The 23,110-nt window shown below is 40.2% G+C and overlaps 1 protein-coding gene across 1 annotated transcript in view; it reads left to right on the forward strand.

The window, feature by feature from the left end:
• The window catches only part of tenm3 (teneurin transmembrane protein 3), a 351,882-nt gene that overhangs the window by 55,376 nt on the left and 273,396 nt on the right, over positions 1–23,110 (forward strand). Inside the window, exon 2 of the mRNA XM_085458328.1 lies at positions 16,912–16,986. The gene's annotated coding sequence lies outside the window, so the exon portion shown is untranslated. The remainder of the gene's footprint in view (positions 1–16,911; positions 16,987–23,110) is intronic.

A 23,110-nucleotide genomic window follows, 5' to 3' on the forward strand; every position in this document is an offset into this window, starting at 1 on the left:
CTGATGCATGAGAAGTTCATTTTGACTTAATGTTTTATTGCGTAAAGATTTTTTTCTATAGCTAAGCCAGCTTTCATTGTATATAGGAGATGTTTATTTTCCTTCTCCTCTGATTGGTCATTAACCCTCAAGTAACTTAAAAACTCAAACTTTTTAATAATACATCAGCTTTGTGCTGTACACATATTTCCTGTAATGCAGACTGCTAATGAGGCGCTAAATTTTATCAATCAAGTATCTGTAATGAACCATATGATTAGTGATGACAATTATGGAAAGACTGGAAAGATGTTTTCATTGGTTTTAATGAAATGCAGCATAGATAGCTATACACTGCCCATTTTTTATAAGAAGAGGATTAGACTTTGAGTGTCATGGTCCAGTTCTTATTAACTTTGACTGATTGATGAATGAAGTTATCACTTTGGTAAATGGGTTGGTTTTGCATTCATTAGGTAGGATTTTTTTTCTTTGGAATCAGAAGAGATAAGGATCAGCCACAACAATCACAGGTTGATTGACTCAAAGATAGAGATAAAGACAAAATGATACAAGACCCTCATGAAGGCACATCCCTCCTGGATGGACTGCTAGGATCGTTACACTGAAGATAAAAAGTCCCATGTTATGAAAGACATAAGATAACAACATGGATTGGTGAATCAAACCACACACTGTCAGTTTTTTTCAGCATGGATGAAAAATCCAGTGATCAGCAGGTACTGTGGAAGGATGCACAGATGGATGGAAAAATAAAGTGGGAGGGGTTGCAGAAGAAATTCCTTCCACACCTCTCAGTCATAAATATGGAAAAGGAACAGCATGGCTCAGCCAGCCCTCCTACGAACAGAATGTTATCCTGCTTCCTTGGCATAGTGAAGAAGGCCTCTAGCTAACGAAGATTCAAAATAGATAAACAGATGAATGGATTTACTGACAAAGAGATGCACAGACAGCTTATTCATCATAAAAAAGATGGATAAACTGACTTACTGACATTTTGTCGGTGGTTAAGTTGTCCGCTTTGGAACTGTAGATGTATTTGAAGTTTTCTCCAACTGAAATACTCTATTTATAATTAACTTACACTTGTGTAATACTGAAACAAAATTCTGTTGTTCTTTACATTATATTCTGGGATGCTTTTGAGTGTTGGCTAGGTTTTCAAAATTTTCCTCCAAAATTCAAACTCAGCCAATATTGTAATTTGTATTTCAGTGGGGAAAGGAACAGAAAACCGTTTTGGGGTGGATTCTGCTCATTGTCTGAAATTAATTAAACACTTACAGATAACTTCTTATTTCATAGTGTAATCTTCATGCCCTCTCTGTTGAACCACTCTAATTATAGTCACAGTATTCACTTACTGTTTCTTTAGGGTTTCGCTAGCTTAGCTTATAGCCAACTCTCTAGCAGCATGGCCTCTTCATCTGTCCCTCCTGCGCTTTCCGCTCGTTGTGTCAGATGTTTAGTTACTCCTCTCCCATCTTTAGCAGTAATGATACTTGTAACAAATGTAGCCTACTTGCAGGATCACTGAATTGGAGACTTGGCTTCACACCCTTGACCCACTACCTGGCCTATCTGAAGGTAGACCTCATTAGCTGACCCCAGCAGACAGGATGGCTGTGTGACAGTGAGGAGGAAGCATAGTCTTAAACAGAAATAGTCTTAAACTGTTTAGGTGTCTAACCACTTTTCCCGGCAATATGACTTAATAATTCATCAACAAATTGATTTATTCTCCCTTACAGAATCCTGGTTACAACAGGACGATTATGTTAGTGTAAATGAATCAACACCCCCAAGTCATTCTAATCAACGCTACTCCAACAAAGGTCGATTATCTTGTTAATAATTTTACTTCTTCGCTATGTATGACTTTGGATACTGTAGCTCCTGTGAAAAATAGAGCCGCAATTTAGAAGTGCTTGAATTCATGGTAGGGCTGGGCGATATGACCCAAAATTCATATCTCGATATTTTTTAGTTGGATGGCGATATAAGATATATATCTCGATATTTTTTTAAAGCCATAAAGTAAGAACAAAAAGAGAGTTCTTAGTCGAAGCTGTGTCCCAGATGTCACACAGGCACTTTTATTAACATACAGTGTAGATGTACATGAAAAAAACTACTCAAAAATAAATTATGAGCATTTATTAAATAATAATGCTCCATAAATAAAAGAAAAGTATGTTGTTTTTGTCCATAACAAAAAGCTCACAATTGTGCAGTCAAAATGTAAACTAACAGACGCTGAGCATAATAACAAAGATTTCACAGCTGCTCTGTTCCCAACTTCTACTGTGTGACTGACAGCCTGGAGTTTGAAATCCGCTTCAGGTGCCATTTATGGTCCTTATACACACACAATACGGTAATATTACGTTGAAGCACAGTGCGTATCACTCCGCGAGGCTCCTCGGTAGCCGTAATGCTCCGACAATCCATCAAGCGGTGCAGCTCCGTAGCTTACCAAAGTTGTACTAAAACATTTTTTGACAGATTGCTGAGCGCCGTGTTCCACATGAAATCGGTTCGGGGTCATCAAGCACAACCAGAATTCATACATAAGGTGTGCTGTCAACTTTTGAGAAAATGAAAGGATTTTAGGCTGTGCAGCCCCTGTGGGCTGCATGGCGTTAGCGTGGTTAGCTCGTTAGCGTGGTTAGCTCGTTAGCGTGGTTAGCTCGTTAGCACGTTGACGCCGTCCAGCCCCACGCACGGAGCGATGCGCAGTAACTCGTTAACGGAGATTTGCCGTGTCCATCTTGTCGCTACCTGCAGGTGAAGCGATGGGGGAGGAGGGGGAGTTGTGTTCAGTGAAGGAGAGGCGAGGCGGAGTAACGTTGCGTAGAGACAAAAGTGGACGAAAGAGAGGCAAACTTGTGGCTCCACAACTATAATTATAACGTATATATCGATATAAAGGATATTGTCACATCTTATATCTCGTATAAAAATATATTGATATTTTTAAAAAACTCGAAATATCACCCAGCCCTAATTCATGGTATAATTCTCAAAAACGTAGCTTCAGTGTTGCTAACTTCGTGACTTTGTCGCTATATTTAGCAAGTTTTTGGACCCCCCCCCCCAGCTGCTGTCAGAGCAGGAGATGCTGACCCCAACGTGTCCAAACTGCAAATGAATCACGCATGAGCGAAGCCGCTGCTCCCGTCCTGACTGTAACGCAGTCAGTTCTTCTTTTACTCTTACTTTTTTTAGATCACAAGGTTTAAAACTACTTAAACACACAGACACACACAAAAAGTAACTCCACCAGAGTGCCTGCTTCGGGTCACTTTTGCCAGCACCAAGCCCGGATAAAGGAGCAGGGTTGGAATTGTGACATTAAAGAAAACAATAACTGCTAAAAGAATTTAATTTGTAGTTCTAAATATATTCTAAATACATTTTTACTCACTTTATGTCTCTTTCACAATGTTATTTCTCTCTCCTACAACATATGTTACAATTACATAAGCATAACCAATTGTGCAAAATATTCAATGACGTTATTTAGCAACTTTTAGGACAGCCAATAGCGATTTTCCTTCCTGAGGAGTTGGCATCACTGCGTAGCTTAAAGCAGATAAATGGAGAGGAAATGGTGTGTCACAAATTTAGAGGATCATCATTTAGCCTGGAGAAAAAGTTTGCTGCTTTATAAGAAAGCCCTCCGCAAAGCCAGAACATCTTACTATTCATCACTGATTGAAGAAAATAAGAACAACCCCAGGTTTCTCTTCAGCACTGTAGCCAGGCTGACAAACAGTCAGAGCTCTGTTGAGCCAACCATCCCTTTAATGTTAACTAGTAATGACTTCATGAACTTCTTCACAAATAAAGTTTTAACCATTAGAGAAAAAATGACTTATAGTCATCTCACAGTTGTAACATTATCTACAGCTACTCTTAGTACCATTGAGTCTTTTTCTCCAATTGATCTTTCTGAGTTTCTGAGCAAGTAGTGCTTGTTTCTAACTAAGAAACCTCAGTTATTGTCAGAAGAATATTTTGTTAGCTAATTCTTTTACTTTTCTACTAAAGAGGCAACTATCCAATACCAGCTTCTTCACCTTATTTAGTAGAGATGAAAAGGAAGACCACTACCACTAGAATAGAGAATACAGTGACCAATCCCTAGTCCTGAGCTGTACAACATCACACCAGTAATACTCTAATTTGGGGGCATTTATCAGTCTTGCTTAGGCTTCTCTTGTGCTAGGGTCAGGGCATCATTCATACAATAAAATAATGCTTGAAAGTGTCATTCAAACACTATTTTATCATTCTACTCTGAGCTGTACAATTTAGGGAAATTGAAACAACAAAATGTCCCAGATAACTTTTAGAAAGGTTACATTTTTTTGTTTTTTCTTTTTCTTCTGTTTCAGAGACCATGCAGCTAAACCATCTGTTAGGTTAACAATTGTCTTGTCCCTTATTTCCTTCTGCAGTCTTTGGACAGGTGAACATAATAACAGATATTGCCAGAGAGACCTTATAATTTATAATTAACACTTCAGCCGCACTCCCACATAATTAAACATACAGTGCGACCCCACATTTCCTCCATTTCTGCTGGAAAAATGGGAAATATGTGCAGCATAACGGAAATTATTTATAAAGCAAAAACAGAGTATAATCTAATGAGCTTCAAGGTCAATATCTGTGATGATGACATTTATTCTTCAGCAGCTTGAGTGTCATCAAAGCAGCATGAACATAAGCATCTGTTTAATTTCTTTAAGTAGTCTTCAGGAATAGTTCTCCAGGCTCCTTGCGATAGCTCTTCTGTCCAGGTTGTCTGCCTCGTGTTGGATTCTTGTTTAATAATATTGAGGCGTGAGCTCTGGGGAAACTAATCCATTACTGATTATGTTTTTTTTGTCCAGCAGTTGCATCAGGGCACACAAGGCAAGCATGTAAAAATAGACACCAGTTAAAACATGCCAAATCTTTCTCCTTTCATCCATCATTCATTCTTTACGTTATTGTTCAGCAGCATTTTGTCTATTGTCTCTGGAAGCAGAATTAACACCGACTGATAACAGAGCCCTCTGCAGGGTGTATAGCTCATAGCATGTCAGGCTCAGAGGCAAGCAGTTCACAGCTATGTTTTTGTGCATTATTATAGTATTTCAATTCAATTCAATTCAATTTTATTTATATAGCGCCAAATCACAACAAAAGTCGCCTCAAGGCGCTTCATATTTGTGGGTAAAACACAGAATAACATCTCTAAGAAATCGCTGGGTTGTCCAAATGCACAGAGTTTAACCAGCTGTTTTACTAACACACCACATTAATTATTAATACCCTGTAGATACAAACATGGCACACACTGCTCAAGTATTTGAATTCGAATGCTATTTATTTAAATAAATACATTTAATATGTTTAAAAAATATGTAAGCCTGAGCTGAATAAAATCTGTTGTGGTCCTCACAGTACAAACACTGCAAACCTGTATATATGATGCATTATGTAGCACAGACAGAATATAAAGTGCTTAAAAACACTTTAAAAACCTACCATGCTGAAACTTTAAGCTGCTGCCTATCTGAAGCTTTTCAGATAGTATGCATTCATAATTCCATCAATTTTGACAAGTCCCTCAACAGCACTGGCTCAAATGCATCGGCAGGCAGATCCTGGACATGTTTTTCACTCACTGTTGTACCGCTCTCCTGACCTCCTGAAAATGATTTGATCCAAACATTTCAAACCTGGAACTATCACCTGTTTTGATGATGGTTAGGTGAACCGTGGATGTATCTCTCAGGTCTTATGTCAGGTTTTTGATTTTTTTTTCTATTTCTTAAGGATATGACTTTCAAATACTGTTCATCTACTGTTGATCATTTTTTCACATCTTTTGTCCTCAAGTGTTTTTTAAGGACACACTGCAAGCCATACCCAGATATATGTTGTCAGCTAATAGCTCTTTGTGAATTACCTTGTAAAAATACCATTATCCATCAAACCCATACTATGTATTCCTCCCAAACTGTGTTATGTAAACTTTTGTGTTTTTGACTAAAATGTCAATAAATGATGTGTTCTGGAACTGGTGCAGTGAGGCAAAGTGGTTTAAAGATATCACTTAAAATGGGCTCTTTTGTAAGTAGTCTAATAGCACCGGCTCATGGCTTGACTCAACTGCCTTGTTAAGCTTGAAAATGAGTGTAAATGAGAGAAAAGGCAGCAAATGTGTAAAGAAAAACTTTGGAAGACTTTCAGTAACTATTGCTCAGGATAACTGTAAAAATGTGCAAGAAGGTCTGCGTCCTTAGAAAGCAATATATAAATAAATAAGGCGTGGCTTGAGACTTTTGCTCAGTACTGTAGACGTAAAACACACACATATACTACTCTCCATCCATCAGTGACAAGATCCTCAACATCCCAATGCATAAACAGTAAAATCAGAGTGATATAGGGATATAAATCTGACATTTATTCATATATCATGAGAAGCAGCCTTTTCAAGTTTTTGAGGAGAGCTTTTTCACTTCCATGTGTTTAAATCAGATGGTGCAGTAGCAGACCTTGTTTTAGGGACAATGGAGGTGCAGTGTTTGGAACTATTTAACAAACATCACATTAACCGTGTTGTTTTTGATTCCTTCCTCCTTTTTTCTTTTTTCTTTTTTTTTTTGCAATTAAGAGACAGATGGATTTTGATTCCAGTGTAGGCGAACTGTAAGGTGATAGAGGTGTCATATGTTAGAGTTGGAGAAGTGATAGGACGACATGAGCCTCATTATCACTGCTAGAATGCCAAACGCTCTGGGGATCTCCTCTCATGCCTCAAATGAAACCTTCAGACTTATAATACATAACATTTCTGTGTTCATCTACATGTCATAATATACTGAAGTAACTATGATGGACACAAAAGATCAAAGTTTTTAACATATTTCTGCATTTTAAATATTATTTTTATCATCATCATCATTAGTAATAGTAGTAGCAGTAATATTAAGCAAGTGAAATATTTTAAAATCAACAAAGAAAACATTATTGTAGGTTTTCAGTCAGCCAAATGATGGCAGTCTTGGGATTGTGTTTCACGTTTCATACAAATATTACACCTTTCATTTCAGAACTGTTCAGAACAATTTAAAATGGCAATACAAAAATACATATGATTAGCTACTTTACAGAAGTACAGTGCATGAGGTATGAATGGTTGCAGAGCTGAATCAGTCAGTCGGAGAAAATGCTCCACTGCTTTTTGAGTAAGTGATTCAGCGGGTGGTGAGGATTATCCCTGATGGATAACATCATTCTATATTGCTCTGTGACTTGTCCACAACTTCAAATGTGTGCAGTTGACAGTCAATCGCAAAACTAGCTGTTGTTGTCAGCAGCTCTGATGCTGTTCCTCCAGCACATCACAGCAAAGTACACTGCACTTACCTTAGAAAATAGAGCCTGCTCACTACTGCATTGATACAGCCTCTGTAGTGGTCTTCCATTTCAGCCAGTCAATGTGGGTGCCAAGGCACTTGTGCTCCTCCACCACATCAACAACCTGCCCCATGATAAGGCCGTGTGGCTGTCCTTTTCCATCTGATGTCAGTCAGCATCTCTTTAGTCGTACTCACATTCAGAAGCAGACCACTCAACAAAACCGCCTCCTGCTGCCATCACTTCCCCATCAAATCCAGACACTTCAGAATCATCTGAGAATTTTTGTGTGGTTAGGAAAATGCATTCCAATCCAGACCTTCAGTGTGTCCGTAGCCTCATTTGACCAATGTCCTAACAACAAGAAGTGTCATTTAATGAGCCTAAACTACTTCTGGGGCAGTGGCACTCTGTATATTTGTATGGATTTAGCTTTAGTTACAGGTTTAATTTCTGTTGTCTCAACTGGGTCAGTTAACATATAGTTAAAAAGCCAGTAGTAATGTCTCTTCACTGGAAATAAGGGGCCAATTCCAGCTTCTGACAATGCAGTGAGACAACTGTCAAGTCCAGACTTTTCCACCAGATTGCCCGAAAGAGAAGAGTATTGTGTTTTGTCAATCCAGAGAAGAGGTCTCCTCTGCTCTGTGGCTGTGCGCCTTATGCCACTGCATCTGATGGTTTGCATTTCACTGATGTAAGACTTTAAACTGCTCCAGCCCTAACTATATGCTTTAGCAAAAAGGAAAGTTTGAAGCCTAATCTTGAAAGTAGAGATAGTGTCTGTCTCCCGAATCCAAACTGGAAGCTGGTTCCACAGAAGAGGGGCCTGAAAACTGAAGGCTCTGCCTCCCATTCTACTCTTACCCATATGGAAAAGATTTATATAAATCTTATAAAGTTTGTATCTGTCTTGTGTGAAACTTGAAAACAATATATGAAAGTAATGAGAAAGTGGCCACTTTCATGAGTAAATCATATAAGCCTTATATGATTCACTATATGAAGTAGGCCACATCTTATGCAAGTCTTTCATAAGTTTTTACTATTTCTTTTCCATGAGGTGGAGAAATGAGGTGATATGGTACTACAAGGTCATTAAGATAAGATGGGCCTGATTATTTAAGACCTTGTATGCGAAGAGCAAGGGTGTGAAGCCGAGTCTCCAATTCAGTAATCCTGGCCTCCAGAGCTGCAAACATGCTACATTTGTTACAAGTACCATTACTGCTAAAGGAGGCCGAGGAGTAACTAAACATCTGACACAATGAGCAAGAAAGTGCAGGAGGGACTTAGCTAAGCTAAGCTAGCGAAACGGTAGAGACACAGTGAGTGAATACTGTGACTATAAATTAGGTAGTGAGTACACAGAGAGTGTGCTTCGGATTCACACACACATTCACACACTGGTGATGGCAGCTACGTTGTAGCCACAGCTGCCCTGGGGCGCACTGACAGAGGCGAGGCTGCCGGACACTGGCGCCACCGGGCCCTCTGACCACCACCAGTAGGCAAACATGGGGTTAGTATCTTGCCCAAGGATATTTGGCATGCAGCCAGGAGGCAGCCTGGGATCGAACCACCGACCTTCTGATTAGTGGCTGACCTGCTCTGCCACCTGAGCTACAGCCACCCCACCAATTACATTGCTAAGGAGATAAGCTACTCAAAAATACTATTGTGTGTTGGAACAGGAACAGGAAGTGATACTCTACCGCAGAGAGCGCGAACACCATCACATCTGGACATAAACTGTGATATTTGGGGTCTAGAAGTCGTTGACCTTCTGTGAGGGGCTGGGAGAGCTGTCTGAAGTGTCATCCAATGTGTGACAAAAGAATCCGCTAAAATGCTAATGACACGCTTGGCTCTCTTACCTTTATGTAAAGGTAAAGGTATTGACACTTTTGGAGTGTCCCTTTCAGAGCGTGAAAGGAGAGTTATGATGCATGCTCGATCATCCAGTTAAAGCAATCCCAACTGAATCCAGCCCACCGACTGTACAATGGGCTGTGAGGTCAGTTCCTAGATCATTAATATGCAAATTGTTATGACCACTGATCAACAACCACTGATCAAAGACCATGAGTCCCATTCACAGAGAGTTGAATGGCTGCAATCACAGCATTGTAAGATGGAGGCAGATGTACCCTTGGGCCCCCTCCTCGATTCAGAGATGGTCTTTCCCTTTTCACGTAAATGGCCTCCTTGACTCAAACCAGCGTTCCTCCCTGTCCAGGATGTACATCCTCATCATTGAAGGAGTGTCCACTGGCCTGTAGGTGTAAATAGACTGCAGAGTCCTGGCCTTACAAGGTGGCTCTTCTGTGTTGTGCAGTCCGCTTAGAAAGAGGTTGTTAGGTTTCCCCGAGCGTACACTATGTTACTCTGTTTGTGTCGGGGGACCCGATCCTTGGGGTGGACCAATTTTTGGCACAGCGTGTTTTGGGGTTTAAAAGCCACAGAGACCTGGTGTTTAGAAAAATGTGTCTCAGTTGTTCCGATACTCCTGACATGTACGGGATCACTACAGGTTTCTGCTTGGGCAGTGGTTGTCCTTCTCTCCTGGATCACCTGGAGCTTTCTTTAGGAGCCTTCCCAGACTCACAGTCTAAGAAGGCTAACCTGCCACTGTTCATATCCTCCCTGGTGAATTTGATGTTGATGTGTCAGTCCATCGAGTTAATGTGATCAGCGAATTGTGGTACATCCTGAGATTGGATTTCCACCCAGGTGTCATCCACATACCTGAACCAATGGCTTGGTGGTGTTCCAGGGTAGGATAGCAAAGCCCCCTTTTCCACTTCTTCCATGTACAAATTGGCCACGATGGGTGAAACTGGGAGCCCACAGCACACCCATGTTTCTGCCTGTAGTACTGACCCTTGTATGTGAAGTAGGTGGAATGAAGACACAGTTCAAACACACTTGGTCGATGCTGAGAGTGGTCCTGTTGCTGAGGTTGGTGTCATCCTGTAATCTCTTACACACTACCTCCAACGCTTCCGTGACTGGGATGCAAGTGAAGAGAGATGTAACATCGTACGAGACCATGGTTTCAGCTGCCTCCATAATGACATCTCTCACCTTCTCAACAAAATCCAGGGTGTTCTGGATGTGGTGTTCAGAACTGCCCACCAACAGGTTGAGGATTGAAGCCAGAAACTTTGAGATGTTATAGGTGACCGAGTTGATCATACAGACAATTGGTCTTGAAGGTGCACCCTGTTTATGTGTCTTTGGTAAGCCGTACAGACTTGGTGTTAATTCCCCTGGTATGAGGTCCGGTCAATATCATTGTCTTGTTCTAACTTCTTCATACAATCCATCACCCTCTTCCTGTAAACAATTCCTGGGTCTCCTTTCAAGGACTCATAACTATTTTTGTCACTGAGCAGTATTTTGTTACTCAGAGGCTCTTGACTAAAGAGCTCATTTGCAGACCTTTAAGCGTAATCCTGTTTTGTCTGCATCTGAGGCTGAATGGTTCCTGTAATCAGTCATTTTACATGCTGTTTGCTCAGCATTTGTCAAAGCTGGGAAGGCACCTAAAGAAAGCTCCAGGCAATCCAGATCCCTTATGTGTCCTTATGTCTGATTATGTGTCATGTGTATACAAATACAAATGGTTCAAAGCCATCCTCAAAGTCATCCTCTTTCTTTTCCTATTGTATTTTAAATGTATGCAATCCATAAAATATTAGTAAAGATATCTATGTAACACCTTTTACTGCGAAGCCCCGCAAGGGACACTAGAGAAAAAGAAAGAAAGAAAAGAAGTACTTTTGCAAGATCCGAAGTTACTTTTGCGAGATCACGCAAACGTTTTGCGAGATCCTGTTAAAGAGTTTTTCTCTTCTTTTATCTTACTTCTGTTGGTACCAATACACTCAGAAAAATTATGGTTCTTAAATGGTTCTTCAGATGTCTTCATGGTTCTTTAAAGAACCATCATATGTCAAAGAACCTTTTTATTTTGTGGATGGTTCTTCAGCTATTACAAATGGTTCTTTAAAGAACAAAAGGTTCTTCATCCTTAGCTATCTATATGCTATATGCCAATATTTATGCCATGGTGTAAATGGCATAAATATTTATTCACTATAACAAGGCTGTGAATTATACTGTGTGTTTTCTTTGTGTGCATGTGTGTGCGAAGGGGGAGGGCGGATTACCTGGCAATTACCCTTTAAGAGAAGATGGTAGGAAACTGAATATTCAAATAAAATTTAGAAATAATTGCTTAAAAATATACTGGTGGCAGGGGTGGGGGGTGAAAGCCTAAAGACCCTACCCCCCCCCCCCCACACACACACACACACACACACACACCCACACACACACACCCCTAACCCCGCAAACCCATTATGAATATGGTGAGTTAACAAACAGTTGACACAATACACACATTCAAATACTGTACTTTAGTTTTAAATTTTAATAAAGCATTACTATTTTCTACTCCAAGGCATTACTTTTGAGATTATTATATATTTTTGAAAATATAGCATAATGATAATACTAGTTATTGTAAACTTTACAAACCACCCAGCAGTATGTAAAGTCAAATTATAAAATACAAGTAAATAACAATTGCAGAACAGAATGTCAGTGTAATGAACACACACTTCATTTTGACAAAGCACAGCTTAGGTAAATGATCTGAGTAGTTGTTCATCACTGAGCAATTTGTTAATATGTGTTTCGAGCCAAATAAATGACAGAGAGAGAGAGAGTGACGTCAGAACAGGTCATACTATAACCTCCCGGGAGCGGACGGAGGTTCTTTAAAGAACCATTTTTAAAAAGGTTCTTTGAAAAACCATTAAAGGTGCCCCAAAGAACCATTTCTTGATGGTTCTTTGGGGCACCTTTAAAGGTTCTTCAATGAACCACTGAAAGAAATGGTTCTTCAAAGAACCATTGTTTGAAAGGTTCTTTGTGGCACCAAAAAAGGTTCTTCTATGGCATCAGTCTAAAGAACCACTTTTGGTTCCAGTTGGCACCTTTATTTTTCTGAGTGTAGATCTGTCCAGAGTACTGCAGCTGGTTGTCAAAAAATGCAACCAAAATCACCAGGTCATAGTATGCACTGCGATGAGTGTGTCCCCTTACACCAAGAACTGTGTGTAGTGCAAAGCACGGATTTAATTTTTTAAAGTTTCAGCCAAGCTCAAACTGAAAATCTATGATTCTCTCCCACAGGTTGTTTCAAGGGTTGGACTGGGAGAAAAAATTGGCCCTGACATTTTCGGTCCACGCGGCTCACCATGATTACTCAAATAAATAAATAAATGGATTTAATTTTGTTTGATTATAGATATTGAAACTGCAGCCTGGTGCTACCGTGACGAGTTGTTACTAGTTATTGCTGGTACTACGGTGCAGCATCAGCAGCTCCAACGGGTAATTTTACATATTTTGCTGCCATCTGTTTTTAGTTTCTTTTTCTTTTCCTCTTTTAGCTTTTCAGTGCCACCGTTTCGTCACTTCTTCCACACTGAAGTCTATTCTATACAGGGCGTGTTGCTAATAAAAATGAACAAATTGGCTGCTGTCAGCATTGTACAGCCGGTGCACAACAGCCCTTCAACTGACCCATCGGCCCAAAAGTGCGGCATGCCTTTTTATGACTGTTAATACTGTATGAATTCATTAATGCAGGCACTTTGCCGCCTAGAAATCTTATCTGTAAAAATTATGAACAGTGACAAGGGGCAGCCCGGACTGAGTCCAACACTCACCTAGAACAAATTAGACCACATAACATTGCAGAAGGGTGCCAACCAAGACAGCCCTTCAAAATACAGGGCCTTAAAGAACTCAGGGCGGATCTCATTGATATCTGGTTTCAGCATCGCCACCACCAAAGTAAATGGACTGGTTCTTATATAGTGCTCTTCTACTCTATCTGAGCACTCAAAGCATTTTCATGCAACTTGCCCATTCACACAGGCACGCTTTTCTATGTTCTTTCTATGTAAGTGGTTTCTGTCTAACATTCAAACCTGGGTTTACTATCTTGCCTAAGAATATTTGGCATCCAGACTGGAGCAGACGAGGATCAAACCACCAACCTTCCAATTTATCTGCTCTATCACCTGAGCTACAACCACCCCAAAGGCACCAACACTCTTACAGTCGCAGCTCCTTGCAGCAGGCTCAGTAATGGATGTCTGGAGCATGGCCTCTCCGGCATCCTCCTGCCACCTGATCCAGCTCACCACCAGGCGGTGATCGGTTGAAGCTTAGCTCCTTTCTTCACCCAAATGTCCAGAACATACGGCCGCAGATCTGATGATACGATTACAAAATAGATCACTGGCGAACTACCCAAGGGCTCCTCTGCACTTAGGAACATTGTTATGTGTGAACTTGGTGTTTGTTATGTTATCTAACCGTGATGTAGATTCTTAGCAGAAATAACAATTAAATATGCAGCCTGACAAGCTTAACCCACCTTTAGAGGCCAGCTGTAAAGGTTCAGGTGTTTTGGAGGAATTTCCATATATTTGTGATACTGTCTGCTGCCACGTCTATTAATGCTTTTCATGATCTGGCCACAAACTATAGCAATTCCCAGATCTCCTTCAATAGGCAGTTGGGGAGAGTCACAGTATAAAACAGAGCAACCTTCAAGTGCATGCAGTTTAAAGTTTCAGAGTTCGAGTAGGCAGCTCTCAGATTAATATAAATAGCAGCGCCAAGCAGTAAATATATTAACATATTCATCTGCCACTTTGCTGTTGGGGTTTTTTGAGCCTGCTAACACAAAGAAAACATTTCTATGTCAAACTTGCTTCAACGTACTCCCTTCTAACTTGACTGCAAACTGTGAAATTGCACGTGTGAAGAAAGTTCTTCTTGTATGTTCACTGACTTTTTCCACCATGTATATATATGAAAATATGAAAAACAGAAAAGTGATAACATACCAAATGAAATTCTACTTACTTTGTAGCAGCATATTTAAAGACAAATCAACAGGAGACACAATTTTGAAAGACATTTATGGAACTCTGTCTCAAATTAGTTTATTATCCAGCCAAAAAACCTGGTTTGTGCAGTTTATCTGGAAAGTATACATACATAATTCATTCCTCTCCTCAAAATTCAATATTAAAAATTAAAAACAAAAATATAACACGTACACAAGCAGTGACAGCCTTTGCCACTCAACTGTGCTGTAAGTGCTCTGAATACTTCACTGCATTTAACAAGTGTATCGTACATTCAGACCCTAAACAACAGGCCATGAATTTGCTGGCAGTACACGCAGAAGATATGTTGTTTGTTGCTGGTTAATGTTGATTCTTATGTTGGGTAACTGGTACTGAGTTAATACAATAATGTTCTTTTAGCCATATGAAGACGTTTGGTGATCCCAATATAATTACATGTCAACTGATGCTCTCATTGCTGGTTGCATCACAGAATAGATCCTCACATTCAAAACAAACTTTTATCAGTTTCATATAAAAAGATCTGAGCTGTAGTCATTCATTCAACGTGTGTTCACATTTTACTTTGCAGTCGCTTTTGCTTAACTGATGGTGACATACTGCTAATATTCATTGTAACTTTTATGAAGGAGATGCTTTTCTATGTGGAGTGTTTATGGGGTAAATAGTTGTTTATTCATTTTCATGAAGCAGATTTGGCTGTTGACATGAATTGGTGAGTAAATACAAATCCCTCTCTGCACTCTAAAAGCTCTTGTGTTGATTAGTGAGAGGGTAGGGAGAGCTATAGAAGAGTGGGGGCGTGGGGAGTGAGGAATTTGTTTACCGCACACTTTCCTCCCTCAGATCTGATTAGCTAAATGTCACATTGAATAGTTGAACCTCTCTCGTGTGTGTGTTTTTCTATATGCAGACATTTTACCAATGAATTTTTATTTGATGATGTTTTAAAAACTGAAACAATAGCTGTGTGTATTTATCATCATCTCTCGCTTTCTCTGTCAGACCAGGTTGAACAAAGTTCATCAATATCAAAGTTTAGAGGTGGACAAAAGCTCCATCGACTCTATTTAATCTTGACAGACACAAGTGCGCTGCCATGCAAACATAATATCAATTATTGGAAAATGAAATATTCACATTCACTTACAGTTGCTACTGTCACTTATTAGCGACTTTAGAAAAACGAAACCAGATACATTAAACATCTGATTGCAGAAGTAGCATTGTTTTTATATGGCATTGTTTTATCTCTTAATTCATATTCTAAACATGAATTCATGACTGAGACCCTGAAACTGACTCGAGAACAGAATGACCTGCTCTGGAAACATTATGAGACAGATTATGTTAGATAGAGATAGACTGGCCAAGTGAACAGAGTGAGGTCCACTGAGGCGCTGACTGTAAATTAGGCTGAGGATGACATAGCTCATAAAGAGCCTTGCTTTCTTCGGGGGTTGGTTGCTCCGTACTCTTATGGGGAGTTCAATTTTATTTATACAGCCCCAAATGACAACACCAGTCGCCTCAAGGTGCTTTATATTATATCATAATAGGTCAAGAAAGAGGATCTTGATGCAGCACAGCAGACACACAGCTCGGTGAATAAACAAAAATAAATGTTTGTAAAAATGCACTGGTTTAACAGAAGCTGGCTGAAAAAGAAACAACAGGTACAGGAGTCCTGGCAAACACAAAACATAGAAACAAGAAGTTCAATAGAAGAGCTCAAGTAACATTGTCATAGTGGAGACTTTGTGCGGGTGGGGTGATGTTAACAGTCTGTTTTGACAGACCGTTCAGATTAGCATTACCTCCACCTTCCAAATATCCTGTCACATTTGACCTCTGCTCTCACGTTTATTTCACTTCTGCCTTTGACTTCAAAATGTGTAACGTCTCTACAGAAAGCGATGTCAAGAGAAAGCAAATGAGCCACCTAGGTAGCTAAAAATACACTGTAGTCAAATATTGTACATGTAAAAAGCCCAAGTTATTCATATCAGCAATTTACAAGTTGTGTTATTCCATGAACCACTCAAATCAAATCAGAGTAAACATCTGGCCTTGTGTTTACAGTTCAAAGTCTGTATTGAATTATATATTGAATGTTTTATTTCAAAGTTAGGTGGTGGTGCACAGGTAGAACCAAAAGAGAGAAATGTTGTTGTTTGGGTGAAACAAAAACGTGTGAAGAATTTTGTTCTGCAGGTTCATTTAAAATCATTTCAACACTTTTCATATAGTTTGACTTTACAACAACAATCTTCACAATAACAGTAATGCCAAAGTTCAGTAAAGTAAAAACACAACTATCTGATTGTGATTACTCATCAAACTAAATATATTGTGTGTGCTTCACAATTAACACACGATGTGATTAGTTAGAGGCAGTGTTGGCGCAGTCACAGTTGGTGCTTTTGATTGGCTGATGTGTCTGTTGGCACTTCGTCTGCCATCCACGAATTACAGACAACAGGAACGTTTAGCATGTAATGCATGTGTGTCTTTCTGCCCTTAGTCTTGGAACCACAGACGGTGCAACAGGACTCCATCAGACCGGTACCAACCAACCACTAGACCACACAACAAGTCGGTAGGTTCCATTCATATCCTTCATCTGCCTCTCCACCTGTGTCTCGTGCATTTCTAACTGTTTTGCGTTGTCTGTTTGTGTTGCGCTTTTTCCTGCCTAAGTTTTCGTTGCTTTCTGTTTTTGTGTTCATTTTTTGCTGAAGTCGTTCTTTCTGTTTCCTGCTTAATCTCACAAGTAGATTATCACCAATTTGCCTTGATTAGGCCATTCTTCCTGCAGTTGAGGCGGGAAGAAAGACAAAAAGCCACTCTGCAATTTGAACACGTGCAAGGAACAAGTGATTGCGATCAATAAAAAAATGAGCAGGGAGAGAACAAGGGTGAAAATAAATGAACAAGTAAATAAATGAATTGCCAATTTCTGTTCTCGTCAAGTGTTTTTTGAAGGCAGCTCTTGAGGAAAAGCTGTTTCCGCTGAAGGACAGCAGTCTCTGTCTGAGTGTGGGTGTCTCTGCCTCTCCTTTCTGTATGTCACTGCACACCCAGGCTCAAGGTGCTTTAGACTGAGGGAGTGTGTGAGTGAGTTAGTTATGGGGAAAAGGAAGGGGTTAGATTGAGGGTTGAGCTGTCTTCCTCTTACATGGCAAATGTGGGATCGGAAACAGCAACACTGGATTCCAATCATTTGACCTGCACACAAAGCAGCATTCACTCAGTTTTAATATCGCTCTGGGTTCTTTGCTAGCTTAACGTTTATATCCAAGCTGAAGGCTGCGCCATTATTCTCCACCTCCGCACGCCACAATCAGCTCATTGTAGGGTAACTGCAAGTGGAACCGATAAGCAGGATCGGCAAGCAGACTAACAGTTCCAAGAAATGCGACTTTTACTTTTACTACATAAACCAGTTCTAGATTCCCATGCTAAAGCTAACGAGTCCCCACTGTCCTCTGTCCACCATGCTGGATTCACAGCCACAAATGGAGCCACAGTAAGGTCCTTCATAGCTTTATTTTTGTACGTTAGTACTGTCATATTGAGGAAATAAACAGACACTAGAAATCTCTCGTTCTTCTTTAGGCTGAGCAGCAAAAACAGGAGTGTAATGGTTTTAGCTAACTAGCTAACTAGCATCATTAACTAGTTAATGTGGCTAGTAGTATTTGTGTTTGCAGTATGCCCTAATTCGATTTTTTAACATGCATGTTTGCAGACTTAGCCCTTAGCACTGTTACAGTAACAGAAAATACAGAACACTAGCTGACAAATACAGCAGCATAAATACAGTGATCGGTGCTGCTGTGACATCAGTGTTAGGTCTGATTACTGTCAGACATCAAGTGCACGTCTCCTCTCTGTTTGTCCCAGTGTTGTCAGTAAAAGGGCACTTCTTCGCCACAGAACTGTCATTTAATGACATCAGTATATTACACTTTTAATGACACAAAATTAGAGCCTTCCCCAGCACCTTCATACTGGTCTACACGTTTATTATGTAAACAGGAAACTATACCAAGTATGTGTCATGTAGCAAACTGGTTCAGTTGTGAATATTTATGCATATGACACCCATGAATTATCTCACTTTGTGTTTATTTAACTAGCTCTGTGTTCTTTTTCCTTAGCTTTTTTTATAAATAAAGGTGAAAGACATTGTATTGTGTCACTTAAAGAGTACTGAAGTCCCTGCGTGGGAGTCCTGTGGTTCAGAGTGAAGGCTGAGGGCTCAGAGGTGAAATAACAGTCCTCACTGGGACAAACCGAATGAGAAAACCCTACTGACATGTGGACTGACAAGCTAACATTTACGTCACGGCAGCATCACTGCGATGACACACAGGGACAAGACAATAAAGCCAACCTTTTCATCTGTAGTGTGTATTTGTGTATATATATAGAAATATATTTGTCATGTTTAGGTTTCTATGCATATTAACAATGTTACCAAATAAGAAATTCACTGTGACTTATATACAGATTGTTTATTTAGTTATTATTAGTAGTAGTAGTCAATTAATTAATTTTTAAAATATTATTTCTTTCACCTTCACCAGCTCTTGGACTCCAACTACACCCCGGTGACTTTGTCTGTCCTCCTTGTTTATGTCTTCTCCTTCTCTGTGATGAACCTAATTCTGTAGTTTTAGCCCATTTGTTCTGCGCTCTTTCACCAAATGATGTTGTCATGTCTGTCTCTGTTTCTCTATAATGAGCTCTATGAACCTGGTGCTTATTCCAGTGATGTTAAATCTAATAGTATACAATACAGTCTAAATGTATGTTGTTTTCAGCAGCTTTTGACTAAGTTTGGTCAGGAAATGTTTTTGTCCGTTAAACTTGACAGGCTGTTTCATCGTTCCTCAACTACAGTCTTTTCATGTTCAGCAGAGCCACCCCGACACATACATGTTATAAATTCATTCAGGAAAGCAAACATTTCCACGGCGCAGGACAGCCGGCCCTTCGAGCTGTGGCTAGCTGAGAGCTAGAGGGACGAGACAGTGATAAACACACGAGGATGGGAAAATAGCAGGAAAGGAAATGTGGAAGTTGGCGGCTGCACGAAGGGAATGAAGGAGTGAAGGAATTTGGAAACAATGGAGTCTTTGTTAACACTGACCTTCCCTCTCTCCCTGCCTACACTACACCTTCAAGCTACCTCCCATCCCTCACTCCAACTGCTCAGGGTATTTGTTTTGGTATTAGGTACTGTATCCACCAGCCAGTCAGATTTCAGATAATATTGCTAAACAGACGCTTGTGGGAAGCAATGACCTTTAGCATGCTCAGTTCACATTTTTAGAGCAGTTGGTTCTCTTTATTGTGTCTTTTTAGTCGTGAATCCTCTTGAAATTTCTTTTTTAAATGTGAATTTAAGAGTCAGTTAATCAAATTATATAACTGTTTATGCTAACGCTTAACAATTAGCATGAGGTTGGATTAAACAAATATAGACACTGAAAAGTCAGAGCTATTCAGCTCCTTTGTGCTTCTCAGCCCTAATTATCATGTAGCACTCTGAGGCAGGCAGTGTGGGACCCAACTGCAGCATTCAGAGAAAAGAATAGATTAAAAGAGGCAGCTTTATTGCTGTACTGAAACTAAATAATTTAAAAAAATCAAGAAAAGAAGAAAACTAGGAGCAAACAACTGGAAAACTACAGGGTGCCCATGAAACTCACAGAAGACTCTGGAAGCAAAGCAAGAGGGGACAACGCAACAGAGAAGACAGGAAGACACAGATTATTTACACAGAGGGAGACTAGAGCAGTGTGGACACAGCTACACAGAAGCTGACTGACGAGACACCGGGAAGCAACACTGAACATAATACACACAAGATTATCAAAATAAAACAGGAAGTAATATACACTGGAGCTCAGAATCAGACTTTAGACTGAGCTCAACACTGGGACTGAGGATAAGCAGACGGACTGGGGAGACAAAGGGACAAAACACAGAGAGAGCAACATGAGAACATGAAGAGGGCAAAAAACATTGACGGGACTACAAATGTATTCATTAAAAACAAGACAGGGAAAGCAGACAGAGAGACAGAACACAGAGAGATGAGATTTTAAATCTCAATGACATTTTTATCTTGATAAATAAAAGACTAATTAGTGGCAGGTCCAGGTAGCTTTACAGATGGCGCCATACCAAAAGCAATTTTGTAAAAACTTTGTTGTTAAATTTTACTTTTCTATTGGTAGCTTCAAAATATCTATAAAAAGTATTCACTCACCCATCCAAATCATTTGTTCCAATCATATGATTTGACTTCCATGGCCACAGGTGTATAAGACCAAGCACCTAGGTTATGCAAATTGCATAACAAATATTGTGAAAGACTGGGCTGCTGTGAGGAGCTCAGAGACTTCCAGGATGTGCAACAAGTCCAGGCATGAAACTTCCTGGCTGCTAAATATTCCAGTCCGCCGTTGATGGCATCATAACAAACGTGGAACCGATTGGAAACATCAGCAACTCAGCCCCAAAGTGGTAGGCCACGTAAAATCACAGAGCGAGGTCAGCGGATCAGAGTCGCATCGGGTGCACAGTAGCTTCACATCAGCTCGAGAACAGTGCGTAGAGAGCTTCATGGAGTGGGTCATAATGACGGAGCAGCTGGAGATGCTGCCACTGGACTCTGGAGCAGTGGATACGTGTTGCTCGGATGAGCCTTGGTTTGGCAGTTGCCAGGAGAATGGTACTTGTCTTACTGCATTGTGCCAAGTGTAAAGTTTGCTGATGGGAGATTATGATGTGGGCTTGTTTTGCAGGAGTTGGCCCCCTTAGTTCATTTGAAAGGAAGTCTTAAATTGACTCCACAGTGTCTAGGCATGCTGAAAAATTAACGCTCCCAGCTTAATGTAGATGGCCCTTCCGGTTCCAACATGACTTCACATCAGTAAACAAAGTGCGGCCCCTAAAGACATGGATGAGCGATTTTAGTGTGGAAGAATGTGACCTTAACCCCACAGAGCCCTGACCTTAACCCGATGGAACACCTTTGGGCTGAATTACAACAGAGACCTCTCATCCAACATCCATGGCTGACTTCACAAACGCACGTCTGGAGGAGTGGTCAAAAATTCCAGAAAGAAGTTTCTAAATGTAAAGTTTAGACATTTTTCTGACAGTCCAGCATTGATTTGTGCCCATTTTAAGAAAAAGAAGTGATGCCTTTCCATTCGTCCATCTGTATTAGGCTGACCTTAAACTGGACACTGAACACACAGGGATTACTGTTATTTCTGTTTACACCCCCACCTCCATCCTCCCCCCACCACACACTCACACACACACACACACACACACACAAAATAGCTCTGTCAGTGTTTTTCTCTCACAAGATTGCTATCCTTGCATCTGTCTTTCTGATCCCTTTCTTTTTTTAATCTGAGCAGAGAGGAGGATTAGTTGGAAGGAAGCAAAAGGTAGCAAATGGAGAGAGAAAGAGAGAGATTATCTCTGCAGATTTGCACTCATGAAGTTGAGACTCAATCTAGGACTGACAGGGAGGTAAATATGAAAGAAAGATAAAAGATCGAGATGACGAACAGGAAGGAATGAGAGAATGAAGAAATAGAAACAGGTGGATTATTTAATAACATGGTAAGTTTGACCATTTCTTATAACGTCAAACCAGCTGGGACAGATGGACGTGAAGTGTTAGTCAAGGTGCACACTGATACTAAAACTACAGCTGCACTATAACTTATCGCTTTAACAGAAAAAAGCATCCTCTAAACCAAACCCTTCTTATATTTATAGCCCAGGCTGTTGAAATCAGAGTTTCTACATTAGGTCTTTTATATTTGATCAGTTGACTTTTATGACTTTTATGCTCTGTTTTGACTGTATAAAGTGAATTTTTACACTTCAGTCAGTGGTGCAGGTTATTGCAGTGTGATGCTGGGAACCTAAATAGTAAATTAAGAGCAGTATGGCCGATATCAATACCGATACTTTCACCTATAAAGGGAGTATCTGTATTGGAGAACAATGTGTCATGTCATCACTTATGAGCTGTACATTTGCCAGACTCATTTTAATGAACACGAACAGCTGTTGTTTTTAGAGACCTGGAATATAAATGTGCTTGTCTTTAGAGGACTTTGAATCAGCTGCTGTTGTTTACATGTGCTATACAACTGATGTGACGATGAGGTTCATTAAAAAAAGATAAAAATATGTATTTAACACAGTTCAGGATACAGAGGAGCTACATTGATTTGTTTTAAATTGCCCATAGGTGAGACTGTGTGAATGATTGGCTGTCTCTCTGTGTTAGCCCCGCCACAGACTGTCACTGAGGAATTGCAGAAGAGAATGTATGAATGGATGGACAGTGGGAGACTTACTGGACTGAATCCAGTTGTGTTAGTATCAGTCTGATACTGATACCAGTGATGGTATCAGTATTATCGATATTTCGATTGATATGTGCTCCTCTAGTGCAGATTGGACTCAGTGTGCAGGAACTAGAGTGCCTTTATTTACAGAGAGGCAACAAGCAAGACAATAGAACTGTCACGGTTTGCCGGGGCAAGCCGTGTGAATAATAATGGATCCAACTGCAGGCTGCTGAAGTGGAGGGTGAGTTTATTTGCAACTAAAAGGTACAACAGACAGGGTGGCGAGGAACAAAACGGTGAAAACTCTAAACTGGGAAAACTAAA

The sequence above is a fragment of the Copadichromis virginalis genome, linkage group LG6, assembly GCF_057382275.1.
Source record: "Copadichromis virginalis isolate Kocher_CV1m ecotype Utaka linkage group LG6, C_Virginalis_male_GT1.1, whole genome shotgun sequence".
In the NCBI taxonomy this organism is placed as follows: Eukaryota; Metazoa; Chordata; class Actinopteri; order Cichliformes; family Cichlidae; genus Copadichromis; species Copadichromis virginalis.